This window comes from Tamandua tetradactyla, chromosome 3 (genome assembly GCF_023851605.1).
Source record: "Tamandua tetradactyla isolate mTamTet1 chromosome 3, mTamTet1.pri, whole genome shotgun sequence".
Lineage (NCBI taxonomy): Eukaryota > Metazoa > Chordata > Mammalia > Pilosa > Myrmecophagidae > Tamandua > Tamandua tetradactyla.
This window is the reverse complement of record NC_135329.1, coordinates 89,486,421-89,501,547: the sequence shown is the minus strand read 5'-3', so window position 1 is coordinate 89,501,547 and position 15,127 is coordinate 89,486,421. Positions and strand designations below refer to the sequence as shown.

Genomic DNA, 15,127 nt, shown 5'->3' with positions numbered 1-15,127 from the left:
AAGCTCCCCGGGAGGCATTTTCCTTCTTCATCTCCAAAGGTTGCTGGCTGGTGGACTCTGCTTCTTGTGGCTATGTCATTCTGCTCTGCTGTCTCTGAATCTCTTTCATTCTCCAAAATATTTCCTCTTTCATAAGACTCCAGAAACTTATCAAACCCACCCAAATGGGTGGAGACATGTTGTCACCTAATCCAGTTTAACAACCACTCTTGATTAAATCACAACTCCAGGAAGATGATCTGATTGCAGTTTCAAGCACACAGTATTGAATAAGGATTATTCTGCCTTTATGAAATGGCATTTTAATTAAAACATGGCTTTTCTAGGGTCCATACATCATTTCAAACCAGCACAACCTCTTTCTCTACCTCCAGAATTGGCTCATAGGCCCAGCATTCTCTCATCAACAATGTCAGTGATTCTCTGCCAAGGAATGATTACACCTGTTTCAGTGTCCTGTGGTTTAGGACAACCCCCATCAGGAACCCCCAATAAAGAAAACAAAAAATAAACAAATAAATAAAGCATAAAACTGTTACAACCTCTTGTTATTTTATGGGTTGGCTCTAGGTAATCCTCAAATGGTTTTACTCAGGCATCTGCAACCAGCTGGAAGGTCAGTATGGAAAGATGAGCTTGCTCATACATTTGAAGGTCACCTGACTGTTGGCTGGGGACCCTTAGTTTCTTTTCCATGTGGCTTCTCATTCTTCAACAAGCTAGAATGACTCTGCCCATGGAGGTCCTGGAACAGCATTCTGTGAAATTCAGAATGGGAATTGGAGCACCATTTAAGGTCTAGTCTCCGAGGTCACAAACATCACTACCATAAAACAGCCCAAACTCAGTGTCTGAAAACCATCACTGCCATATGTCTCTTCACAATTTTCACTGTTACAGCTTCAGGTGAGGGTCTTGTCTGTCTCTTCTGTGGCTTTTTACCTCCAGGACCTCTCTTTCCATGTGGACCATCATCCTCAAGGGAACAAACATGGGCTTCTTTAAATGGAATCTCACTGTAGCAAGAGAGCAAATGAGGGTGACACAAACCCTTTGAAGGCCCCAGCTTGGAACCTTCGCAGTGGAACTTCTGCCCCATTCTACTGGTCTGAACCACCTAAGGTCAGCCCAGATTCAATGTGGGAAAAGAGTGAATTCAATAGGTTATGATTCATTCATGTCTGTTTTGTAACAATCAATCCCATCACCCTATAACAAGGTAGGCATATATACTTTTAAATATATTCTTGAGGAATTATATAACCATAGGGATAATTCCATTACAACTCCTTTCTCATGTTCTTATTCAGAGGCTTAACCCAGTAATCACTCACAGAATAGTGTCTTAAGGCAGAAGCTTTCGAGTCAGAGTACCTACAATGAAATCATAAGTCACCTACTTACTTGCTGTGTGATTTTAGATACTACTCTCTGAATTTCAATTTTCTCATCTGAAAAATGGAAAAGGGAAGGTAATAAATTTACCTGCCTTACACGTGAAAGGAAAAAATATCTGTGGAATATTTTTTGATACATAATAAACATCATTAGCTATGTATATATAGCTAATATATATGATATAAAACAATTATATATATGAAATACTATGAAAAATTTTAGTTAGATGAAGAAGAGAAAGAACAAGAGAAAGAAATTGCAGGTAAATGCGTAAATGTTTAGATAAAGATATCTCAGCATTCTAAGGAAGCTCGGAATAGAGGCACACAAACAAGATTGAGATGCTGACTATGAAATAGAACAGAAAGAAGGGGAAATGGTATTTTTCAGGAGCCTTGAAAAGATGACAGGGAAGTCTGAGGGGAGGAGCACTTTGTGGCCCAGTAGCAGGAAGAGAGGATATCTTAGGAAGGCAAGATCACAGGGACCCGGTGTTCTTGGGGAGGTGTTGGCTTTTCTTACTGGAATTTATGGGAAGCTATGGACATACTTGAAACAGGGTAATTCCATGCACAGATTTGCGTTTTAGAAGAACACACTGTCAGCAAAGCTATAGGAACCTTAAAAGATCCTCAGAGAAAAAAATCTCTAAGTCCTGGTGCCCAGTTGGATAGTATTGGTGCATGTGAGGAGAAAGAGTTGATATTTTAATCCACAAGAAAATACTTTTTATATGCACATTACTTCTTAGTAGCACAGCTGCCACATGAAATGAGGTATATATGTGTACACTCATAAATATGAAAGAGTTTTCCAAAAGTTAATTCTGGCCCGCAATCATCTATAAAAAAAAAATTGAAATTCATAAAACTAAGTGTTTTGTTTTGTTTTGTTTTGTTTTTGTTAATTGAAACTCATCTTACTTGAACTCATTTGTGACAAAGTTGACCAGAACTGATGTAAGGTATTGATTATATTAAATTTTTCATTTAGGTGATATTCATACCTTTCATGTTTTCATTAGTACAGGCTGAAGATATTATAAATATGTCATAAACAAACTCTTTTACCATTCTAAGTACCAAATATGCATTCTGTAATACTTCTGGTCCCAGGAGTTTCAGATAAAAGATTGTGTCTCTGTGCCATATAATTATAAAAATTTAATAGCATTATTATCCGAGTCAGAGCAAGGAATACAGTCAAAATATCTAATTAAATGTATTTCAAACAGAGAAGACAAATTATTTATATAGACCTTACATCCTCCAGCACCAGACAGCATTAACTTTCAATTTAGATGACAGCACCAAATTCTGCCTGACCTCATTATAATCAATCATGACTCCGATGAAGCAGTTTGAATAATCAAGTCTGCTATGATTGTCATACGTTGTGAAAGAAAGATAAAAAAAAAGAGCTGGGAAAATCACTGCATATGGTCCGGAGTTGTAAAAACAAGTTCTATCTAGAAACAAGAGCAGTCCACAATGTTGTGTATGAAATATTTGCTTTCAAACTAGCAGTCCAGGGTTTGCAATTTCCCTATTGTATTAATTGTAACAGTTTCCTATGTATTTTCCTATCATGTTAAATAGTTAAAAGTGTAATTAACACAAGAAATTGTTTGGAATGATTGATGCAGCATCTGGCTCTTCCTAAATTTAATACATCTCAGGAAAATGTACCTCATTTGCCTTCAACATATTTACATTTCCCATCATCCCCAGCTTATAAGATACTAGGCATCAGCAACCCCATATTGAATATCCTAATCCTCAGACTTTCTCCTAGTCATTCTCAGGATTTTTGAAGTTCAACATGCATTGTTACATATTAATGATATCTGGTGATCACTTTATTCACCCTTAGACAGCCATGGCCAAGCAAGCAAATTTCTTACCCAGTTTTCCTAAGGCCACAGGATACGTAAAATATTTGCTATGTATCCCTCTTTTCTTGATATACCAAGACTACCTTGATTGCCCTATCACCGTAGCATGGATTAATTCCTCTGATAGAACATATTATTCAATCATATCAAGTTTTTTTCTGATTACCTAGGATGAGTTATACATATCTTTCAGGTATGAAGAAATAGAGGATGGTAGTATTTTCAGAGGTCTTTCAAATCTGAGTGTGTCTTTACGTAGCTTTCTCAAATGAAACTTGGCCTGGTAGAGCATTCTTGAGACATCATTTTCCTCTCGGGGTTCATAAATGGGTTTAATTGATTCCTTGGAAATGGTGCTGCACAGAAGTCACTGTGATTTTCCTTCTCGCCGAACTGCTTGCTTTTGTGCCTGCTGCTTAAAGAATTCATTACTTAACCTGAAGTTCATGGCTTTCACGAAGATATCTGTGCGTTAACATTTGGTGATGAGTTCTGTGAAGCAGAAAACCCAAGAGACATGTTTGAAAAAAATCTTCATAGTACATTAATTTGACAAATGGAAAATATTGTGCATTCTTAAAGAAACACAGGGCAATTCAGCATGTCAAGACTCTAAGAAGCCCTACAATCAAAAAGGCCGATGAACTCTGCTGTATCCAATGGCCTCCAAACACATTTAAACATTTAAATACTTGCTCAATTTCTCCTGCTACTTCTAGCCATATCTACGTACAAATCATGATTTTAGGAAAAGTTTTATTAAGACAAATGCTTTATAACTAATTTTTTCTGGGACTGGTGATCTTTTTTCTCTATATAAATACCATCATATATCTTTGTCTAGAAAATCTTTCTCTATGGCATTATTGGTTCTTGCTTCTATTTCAGTTTTCCTTATCACTTCTTCAGGAATATTGGACCATATGCTTTATATATATTTCTTTCTTTCATTTTTAACATCTATCTTGTACATTTCCACAACTTTCTGAGAAAGAGCATTGTCCAAATCATTTGAATCAGTCACATTTCTTAGTTTTAAAAGAAAGAAATGAACTTTTGGAGAATGAATCAGAAAAAGCATTTATAGGAATGATATTCAAGCTCTCAAATCACTCACTCAAACAGTGAGTGGGTTTCAAACTAGACTCAGAGTTGATGGAAACAGAGGGTGGCAAGGCACAGATGAGAATGTCACCGGGAGCTGTCTGCCTGGTACACTGCAGGAAATCAGTCTCTCTGACCTCCAGTATCACTGGTCACTGCAGCCACCACTGCTGGACCATCAACTTTGTCCTCCAGGGTTGTTCTCTCCATATTGCTCACTGTATATGGAATCAACTAGCAAAGTATCCAATGTCCACTTTTCTATGGACTGTCCCTAAAGATTCAAATTCCTGGGCTATATTATCTACTCAGCCAACTCTAGGTCAAATGATCCTGTAACTTGTCCGAGGGACAAAGTGGAGAATGTCAGCTCCTCTTCAGCTTCTAGAAGGGTAGAGGGGCTTTGCCTTCCATCCATTTTTATAAACTTTCCAAATTCAATGACAGCTTTGAGTTTTGCCTTTGCCTAAGGCAGCTAATTTCACACACAGGCAAATGACCACTATATCACTAATTAGATTTTGGAATTATCCTTTTTCTTTGTGTTTTATGTACAGTGTTTGTAATTATGTCGATGCATATCTGGTTTTATAGCATTCTCTCCCTAAAATATCTGGCTTCTTTGTTTAAAATTTCTGCTTGCCTCTCAGTTAACTTTTCACCTCACACTGTTATCCCATCTCATTTCTCATTTTATAGAAGCCATGCTTCATAAACTTGACTAAGATAATAGCAGATGCTATTTAAAGTTTACTCTCTTTCCTACAGTGAATCTGTTGAGAAATATGTACTTCTTCCATTGATGGTTATGTTCTGTTTCTTTGACATAACAAAAGATTTCCTTAGGTTCTATATTGCATTTTCTTATTCTTTTTTATTTATCTCTTTAAAATGAAACAACTTTAAGATTTAATGTATGTTAATAAAAAAAAAAGTAGAATAGTTTTCTTGACCTGCTGGTGCTAAGTTTTAGATGTCTCGAATCTGTAGCTGGAGAGCTGATCCAGCATCCAGAGATAGTGCAAAATCCACTATCATGACAAACATGCAGGGAAAACTCAACAACACTGCCAGGAACCAAAACTTGTGAGGGTGCTCTGCCTTCTTCCTGTCATCACCTCCGGGGTGAGAGGATACATTTGCTCTTTAGAAGGAAAGTCCCATCATTTCTTCATCCCTCTGTCAGTTGGTTGTCTTCCTTCCTGTTCTACCACTTGTATCAAAAGGGAAAATAATGCTGTCATGCCTCCAACAATGGCACATGGGACTGGATGTGGGTATGACTTCCTGAATCTTGGGCCTGCTGGATTATTATGCACAAATTTTCCTAACCCTATTTCTTACACTGCTGCCTGACATAAGGATAAAGACATTTTTCCTCATTTAAGAGCTCAGCTGGTGCCTTCTTTTAAATCATAGCTACCTGTTTCTTGCACCTCCAAAGTCTAGTACCCCTCAAATCCGACTGGCTTTGAGGCAAATGCTGCTGTCTGCTCATCAGGGAAGAAAGTTGCTACTATGGGGAAAATTCTACCCCTTGGTACTACAGCCAACTATTCTTGTCGCTGTTCTGTTCAATGGGTCTAAGATTCTACAGGTATTTCAGCCTCCTACCTCCACTCCAAATTCTAGAAAACTCATGGAACCTTGTATTTCTTTCAGTTGGTTCTTGCAAAACCAAACTGCTTTCCTAAGAAGGAAATCACAATCCTCTTATTTCTCAAAGGGATGGCATCTGAATATCATCATTCCCTAGTCTCCAATAGAGAGGAGAATTCCCTATTTTCATTCTTTCTGCTGTTGCTACAGAGATGGAAGGAAGGGGAGCCATATACTTCAATTCAACTTTCCCCAAGTCTAAGTCTGCGTTAGCTTTTCAGTATTCTCTTTGGACTTTATAGCACTGCGTTTCCTTATTTAAGCTTATAAATCAATAGCAATTTTTAGGTTTTTGGAAATATATATTTAATAAACATATAAAATCAAATATGTACTGTATATAATATTATTTATTTATAGTCCAATGTTTATAAAAATGCAGAATATTATTTTATTACTCATATATTTGTCACTGTGTTGACTTAAACCAAATCTAAGTCTTCTGTGATATCATTTTGCTCTTTATCATAATTATTCTGATAACTCTTCAAATAATTTTGCTCCAGTATTTTGCTTTGTAAGCTTTCTGCATGTCCTTCCAGCTTCTTCAGGAAAGTACCAAATATGTGAGTGACTGAGATTAAATGCAGCCTAGGTCAAAAGAATCTTCTTCCCTTTATATTCACTATGACCTAGAACACTTTTCTTTACCTTATTTGTAAGAATGACTTGGTCAAGTGAGATGTTTCAGTTATCTTCATCTTTGTGAAAGCTTGATAGTTTCCAAAAATTCCCTAATCTAAAATTCAGTCATTTCATCATAAAGGGAAAATTTGTTCCAGAAATTTATAGCTCTATTCTATTCTATCTAACTTATTTTAAATTCTATTTTTTTGCTTTGTGTTCCTATACATCTATCTTTTATTCTGATTTCTAAAATATCACCTTACCATGTATAAATTACCTTGTGCTGCAATCTTATTGAATGCAGCTTGGTATAAAAACACTTCTGGTATTGAATCTGTTACAATATTTTTCTAAATTTGTTTCACTAGTAAATTTGATTGAACAAAATCCTCTCTGAACAAAAATTATTTCTCCTAGAAATTCATATATTATTTTCTCTGATAGAGTGTAATAATGGCAAGAGAGAGGCCAATTCAGTAGTAGGTTTTCATGGCAAAATGGGGCATTTCCAGTGATTCCATAATTTGGCCTGATCACTCTGTACCTAATTATAGAAGGATCAGTTCAGAATCTTTTGACATTTTAGAAATTGTTCAAAATGTTCTTATCCTAAGAGCCTTTTGTCCCTGAGACATTGAACATCATTTCTACTATGGCAGGAGGCTTCCCCCATGACTGGAAACATTCTGAAGAATTGATCTATTGAGAAAAGCTGGGACATAATGGGGAAAACGTAGTGAAAGAAGACATCAGGAAGTATGAGAAAGGTGCCATTTTTAAGATTTTAAGGAAACAATAATTTTATATTGTACTCTTTTGGCTGGTTCTTGCTGTTAAACTTAAGCTGGTCTGGTAAATTAAAGTGAGATTTTTCATAAACCACAGGTGAGTTTCCCCAAATACTGTGGAGTGAACTTATTGACAAGTGATTTTTCAGTCTCTTTTCAGTGTGACATAAAATGGGGAAAAATCAAAGAGCTGCAGCAGACAGTTTGCCCATGGTAGATATTTCAAACATATTTAAAGGCAGTCTACCCTTATCCTACTTTCTGCAAAGTTCCCAAACTAAATTTGTGATGAACACAACAGAGTGAGGACTTTCCTGTCTTCTCATTCTTGCAGAAAATTGAAAATTTGCACAAATATGGGAAAATACTTTCCTGGATTTCCTACCAAATCTTTCTAGAGGATACATGTTTGTTCTTGACCTTACAAATAGAGGGATTTAGGAAACAGATAATAAAATCCAAAGGTCTAGATAAAATATTTAAAACATCAAACAATGGAAACAATTATTAAATGCTACAGAATCATCAAAAACAATCGTAAAATATTAAAGTTTGCAAAATAAAAGTTAAAAATCTCATTGGGGTCAACCATAAGAATAAGTTGGACAAATAGCTGGATGCATATATGGATTAGTCATGAAGAAGGACTAGGACACCAGGACTTTGTGAGAGGGTAGGAGGACACGGAAATGGAGAAATTATAGAGAAGGGCATGCAAGCAGCAAGGAAATCATTCTAAAGGAAAGGAGAGGTCCCACTTTCAGCGTTTTTACTGCTTCCAACAGGAAGAATCTGCACCTCAGCTAACATATCCCCCAAAGAGGATGGTTTACTTATACATATATACTTATATGCATGGAATATATATTGAATCACAGCAACAGATATTTATTTTTAATTTTGTCGGTATTAATGATATTATTGGCAATAATATACAATTAGAAGTAAATTAAGTATCTAACAATGAGAGTATATCACAATATAAACAGTCGGTCAATGAAGTGTTTATTTTTCAATAAAAGGGATGGTCACAGATCATAACACTGGCATAAATATGATGTATTACTGGAAAATTCAAAACCTTAAAGTGGTTATATTTGGATATAATACTTTGAATTTTTGTTTCTTTGCTTTTGTTAGTTTATGTGTTTATTTAAAGTACTTGTGTGGCTTTTCTAAAAATATTAAAATAGAATATGTACAGCAATGAAAACAAAATGGCACTAGTATGCACTTTATTGCAGCACATTAAAGTAACTTTTGATGCTATTCCAAATAACCCACCACATTCCAGGAATTTTAGGCAATATTACTTTGTGGTTATTTTTATTAAATACTATTAGTACTATTTATAGCAATAACGCTGTCATATATTCACAGACTAACATGCCATAAGTACTTTACGGTGACTCGCCAATCTCATCAAGTCACACCAGTATACGTTCTTATATTTTCCCTCTCCAAGTGTGGAGACTTTGAGTAGTAAAATTTGAGTAACTTTCCCAAAATCACACAGCAAATAAGTAACAAAGCTTGGATCCAGATATCTGTGCGTGTGTGATTCCAAGTTCAATTACCTCTCCACTTGGTGTCATTGCCTCACTGTGCATCCATTCCTGTGAAAGCGAGTGGCTTTATGGTAATGGTAAGGAAATTCAAGGTGATATTGCCCAGGTCTTCAATCATGATGCTTAAAGCAAGGAGACAATCTGTCTTCACTTTGGTCAGTGATGGGAACTGCTTTTATTCCATTTTAACTTCCTATTGGGGGAAGGCCTCAATCTGATTAGCTATCACCATCCTTTGATTTACAGTGGCCATTAGTTGGGGCTAGTCACTTTTACAGGCATCCATGTTCCAGTGAAGTGATTTGTCCATGGCTGTACATAATTACAGTCCAATTGGTTCAGGCAGGGCCCATCCAACGGCTTGGACATTCATTTTACTATCAGCCTTGATTTGAGCTTTAATTAAATAATTATTTATTCAGTACCTCCCTCAAAGCAGACTGTTGGGATTCATACTCATATATCACTTCAAGTGTCTTTGCATACTGTGGAAACTCAATAAATGGTGCTAATGAACTTCATGCCTGGCAGAAAGAGAAATATCATTCAGGCAGATTGGGTGGATAAAAAACTGGTAATGGGATAAGGAAAATTGAATCCGTTGATCTTTCATTTGTTAATAGAGAGACAAAACCATACATTGGATAAGGGACAGCAACTCAAAGCCTTATATTGTCAGAAACATCTTCATAAGCTCAACTGTTCGTCCGATTGGTTTATTTGCCTTGTTATTAGAAAGACCACTATAGCATTTTCACAAACATGCTAGCTTTGGAGAGAGATTGCTTCTCATTTGCATTGTGACCCTAGTCTAGGACCTCCCAGGTCACTGCAAGAGAGATCTCCTTCTAAACACTGGGATTCTGAGCAGGAAATGGCAGGTGTATGTTGTTGTTTATTAATAAATAATAATGCTGTTTATTTCTATGAAAAGGAGTTAAGTAGCATCTACAAGGGAGGGAGTTCACTAGTTCTGAGCATACCACCTGCATAGTACAGATAAGAATGTAAACACCCCATTATAAATAATACATAAATAAAAAAGAAATGAAGGTCATCCAATCCTATGCATACCATACATACAAAGGCAGCGAGCATTAGCTATTATAATTGAGAAGTCTAAGTGGCAATGAATATTTAAGAAGGGACTTACCTATATCACTGGGTTAAAGAGATAAAAGGCCTGTGATTTAGTACCATAAATATAAAACATATAGGTTTGGTTAGTTACACAAGGCTTCCTCTGATCCCTTTGCTTCCAGGGGATTTGGAAATATTCTGCCTTTTCCTTTTCCATCCCCAAGATCTCCCTCATACTCCTCTCTTAGCCAGAGACAATTATGATTATTTTTTCCCATGGGCATGTGTACTTCTGCTTCTCTTGTATAAGCTCTAGCTTTCTTTCATCATTATGTTTCATGGAATCATGAGCAATGAAGCTAGGAAAGCAGGAAAAATGGGAAGTAACATTGGGTTCCTTTCTTATAAGAGATTAGGGATCCTTGGAAATTCAGGATCTCTAAAGCTTTATCCTTGGGTTGCCTCTTTATAAAGTCTTTTCCCCACCTTTTATTTTAATGATGACCTACCACTCTTCACCCAGATCCTGCTCCAGGATCAAAGGCTATTCTTAATCCTCAGCCTGGATGGGTGACCTCTGGTTACCTGCAGTCAGTTCTCTCTGGGTGCTGATACTAACCATCTGCTGGGACACTGCATCTAAGCTCTACCGTTGCCACTGCATGTAAGCTCTACCGTTGCCACCGCTCTCATTCCATTTGCCCACTGAGCATCCTCAAGACTTAAGTTAACCCTACAATGAGCTTACCTGGTCTACCTGCTCTTGACAACACCCTCAAGTTCCTGGTAAAATGTTGGGTCTGGGTGGTGTTTCCTTTCAGAAAAGGAGCTAGGTCCTGGTCTACCTGTAGGTTTCCTACAAAGTCCCTAGAAATTTAGCTAGAATGACCACTCTCTGGAAGTCACAGTGAACCACAAATAGCTGACTAAGGAGTGTCAAAACCACCATGTCCTGCCTCTTGTTCTACTGTTGACTCTAGTTTCACAGCAGAAAGATTGATGACTAGGATGGTTGTTTGGAGTCCAGAAACTTAGTGGATAATGTTTTGCAAGTTGGTGGGTTTCCTCAAAACTTCCCCCTTATAAGCCTTCCCCATTTGGGCAAAAGGCAACTCTATTTGACCAGACTTTTGGGCCAAGACCCTGGAAACATTTTCTTAACTAGTTTTATTCACACACTATACAATGCATCCTAAGAGTACAGTCAATGTCTCTTGGTATAACCACATAGTTATGCATGCATAACTCCTGGAAATGCCTTGATTTCTTCTTTTCTTTCTAAAATACAGTCAGCTTTACCTTCAGAAGGTGTCCTACATGTAATGACTTTTCCTTATCTCCTCTGCTAGCCCAGAATTCAAGCCTCCATCACCCCTTGTCTGGACTTTGACCAAAAACAGCCAGAGTAATCTGTTTCCGACTTTGCCATGACTTAGTTATGCTACAGTCACACATGAAAAAGCATTTTCCTTTACAGCACAAATCACATCATGGGGTTTTAATAAAGAAAAAAAATAATAATAAAAATAAAAATTTTAGGAGCTTCAATCTTATTTAGAATGAGCACAAAGACCTTATCTCAGTCTACAATTATTTATAAGATTTGGCCCCTGCTAGCTTTTCTAGACTCTCTCATTCCTGCCATCCTATTCACTCTGGAGTTTAGTTGTTTCCTCATCAGTGATGAATTGGTGTTTTAAACCTCATTTGCCTCTGGAAAGCTTATCTTCCTGAAATTACATTAATATCATACTAAACCATTAGAAAGGAGAATAAGATGAGGAACAATCTGTTTATTAATATGGATATTCCACATTGTTTTGGCAGCACTAGCCAATATAACTGAAGAGGGCAGTAAATGAATGGTAAAAGACCATGTTGGTAAGAGACAGCTATTATTATTAATTACCGTTAATACAATTGTCATCTATAACATCCAAGACAATAAACTGAAAGTAATTGGAGTCAATAAGAATACAGTAAATTATCAGCACATAAGACATCTTATAAAAATCAAAAATTTTCTCATTGAAATAACCGCTAGAATTCAAATTAGAAAAGACACAATTTATAGTAAATTTTAAATTAGCAGTGGTGTTAACAAGTGTTGCCAACTGCCTAAGAATAAAATTTAAAAGGAAGTCTAAGGAGCTACTAATATGCCAAAACAGAGCTTAATATTGGAAAATAATTACATGTTTATATGAGAAAACTCTAAATAAAGGTGTATTAAATACTTCAAAATAAATTTGATGTAATTCACATTAAGATCGTTATAGTATTCATTTCTGAAATTTGTATGATCATGTATTTAAAACTACCAAAATTTTCCTGATAAATGAATAACAGAGAAAGTCATAGCTCCAAATAACAAAATACACTATAACACTACATTAAACAAAACTATGATGTTATTCAGTAATTGACATACTGATCAATGGAACAAAAAAGAGAGTCCAAAATATGTGGAATTAGTTATATGATAATGGTGACATTTCAAAGTGATGGTAAATAGAAGGACTTTCCAATATATATCGTTGAGATAAATGGCTAAAACTTTAGAAAAATAATAATTTAGAAATATGCCTGCCTTTCCAAATATATGACATACGGATTAAATATTTAATATGAAAACCAGAATCATAAAAGAACCAAGAAAAAATTTAGTGAACTCATTTATAATCTAGAGGGTAAGAAAGGTCTTAAAAACAACACAAAAAGCCAGAAGCCATAAATAAAAGATAAGGAGATCTGGCTGTGTACCAATCTAAAACACTGAATGGCAAAAAGAAACATGAATAAAATACAAGGAAAAGCTACACAATGAGAGAAAATCCTTTATTCATTAACTGGCAGGAAGTTAATATCCAAAATTTATAAAAGAGATCTGGAAATTAAAAAAAAAAAGGAAAGAGACAGCCCAAAAGATAAATGAACAAAAGGTTTAGGCTGACAATTCACAAATTAGAAATACGTATGGCCAAGGGCCATGTGAAAAGATGCCCAACATTATTAGTAATTTAGTATATGTAAATTTAAATAGTAAGATCTATCCAGATTAGCAAAATTTCAGAATTTAATAATATTGAGAATTATAAGTCTATTTTCGCAAAATAAAAGTGTAGCGAGTGAATTATTTCAGGCACTTGGGAGAGCTATTTGGCACCATCTTATCACAATTTTAAATATGCATAGCATTTGGCCCAGAAATTCTGTTCTTTAGTGTTTGTTCTAAGGAAGTATATACACCATGTATGTATGTCACAGCTCTCTTTGTAATAGTGAAATGAGAAATAATCTAAGAAAGCAAAAACTGAGCATGATAAAATAAATTGCAAGTGGCTCAGTAGGCAGAATTCTCACCTACCATGCCAGAGACCCGGGTTCAATTCCCAGTGCTTGCCCATGCAAAAATAAATAAATAAATAAAATATATTTCAGTATAATTATTATTTGGTATAATATGGAGTTTAATAAAATAAATTTATATGTATTTACATAGAAAGTTAATTAAGCTTTATGTTAAATGAGAAAAGAGGAGAAGTAGTATAATACAAAATCTAAGGTCCATATGTCTATAGGACAAAAGAAATTAGGAATGATACTAGTCCTAGCTATAAACAATAGTTACTTCTAAAATTAGTACTTGAAGAGTGGGGATGAGAATGGGGCTGGGGAAAATTATGACTTTTCCTTTCTATATTTTTCTTCTATACCATTTGAAATTCTTACCATAAGCATATATTAGTCTATAGTTAAAATGAAAAGTCAAAGTATAACTATAAAATAATGCTACTGAATGATAGAAGCACCCAGTATTGTAGGAGAGGGCAGAAGAGATGCTCAAATTAGCAGAAAAAAATTTCCCAGAAAACCCATGTTAGTTTTAAAGCTAATGACTGGACAGGGAAAGTCTCTGAAGTCTGTGCTCTAGAACAGGTCAAGTCGTTTTGCAGAGCTTGGTTATTCAATATCTGTAGATAAGTATCTCCTAAGTTCCTACTTACTTGTGTTTCTGCATTTTATCAGAAATTTCTGCATGAGAATCCAAAATCTGTCTGTGTCTGTGTGTGTACATGTGTATGTTCCTGAATTCAAGAGTTAGAGACTTATGATATGTCGCTTATTTATCACTTATTGTTTCCAAGGTATTGATTAGGCAGAACCTTAAAGTATTATCTGTTCGACCTGTGTCTCTCCACCTCACTATTACTTGAGGATGGGTGATATTTATTAGCAGCATAAATTGTGGATATAACACAGCCAAGGAATGATGTTTCCATTAGATCTGCAAACATAGCTTTTGATCATTTGGGAAAAGCTGAAATTCTTCTGCCTCCATTCAGTGTGGATAAGTCTTCCCACTAAGGCCTTTTATTGTGTAGTTGTGAGATTGACTACCAACAGCCTTCCCTAGGTTTATTTATTGAATTTAGTAGTTTTGTTTTGTTGCCAGAAATGTTGTAATTGTAAAGAATGGAAGGAGGAAATAAAATATAGATAGAACCAGCGTGATCCTGTCATCCCTGGAAATGTTTTTCACAGGCCTTAAATTTGGAGTCTGATTCCATTTCAGCCCTCTCAGTGTTGATGGAACAATGAAAAGCAGAGTTTACTAGCCAAGGAAAATACCACTTGGATCATCAGGAAGGTATGTGGCAGGCAGCCATGCACAAGTTCAAACTCAATAACTCTGAAAATCCATGTAAAGGGGGAAGCAGTCAGCCTCAGAACACTATTACCTTAAAAAGCATCTGTTCATTTTGCCAGTCACCAAAGGCAAGTTCAGAGCTCTATGGCTCTGGAAATAGCTGAAGACACAAGATATTTCATTTATTTCAAGTGAGTTAGTGCTGTCTCTGCCTTAAACTCAATTTGTAACCAAAATGCTTCCCTGTGGTTGAAAGGTAGTGGATTAGAGTGACTTCTTTATAGTTAAATGGTTCTCAAAGTCCTAGCATATTAAATCAATGTGGTAGTTAGGAAGACAGACATTTGTGTACTATATT

General features: G+C 35.8%; 1 long non-coding RNA gene across 11 annotated transcripts in view; it reads left to right on the top strand.

The window, feature by feature from the left end:
* Positions 1-1,069: 1,069 nt before the first annotated feature.
* The window catches only part of LOC143676219 (uncharacterized), a 92,009-nt gene continuing 77,951 nt past the window's right edge, over positions 1,070-15,127 (top strand). For 8 of the 11 annotated variants that reach the window (XR_013171926.1, XR_013171925.1, XR_013171930.1 and 5 more), the window contains exons 1-2: positions 1,070-1,219; positions 7,342-7,449. This is a non-coding gene — a long non-coding RNA (uncharacterized LOC143676219). The remainder of the gene's footprint in view (positions 1,220-7,341; positions 7,450-15,127) is intronic. The other 3 variants (XR_013171922.1, XR_013171931.1, XR_013171921.1) reach the window with 1 other exon arrangement.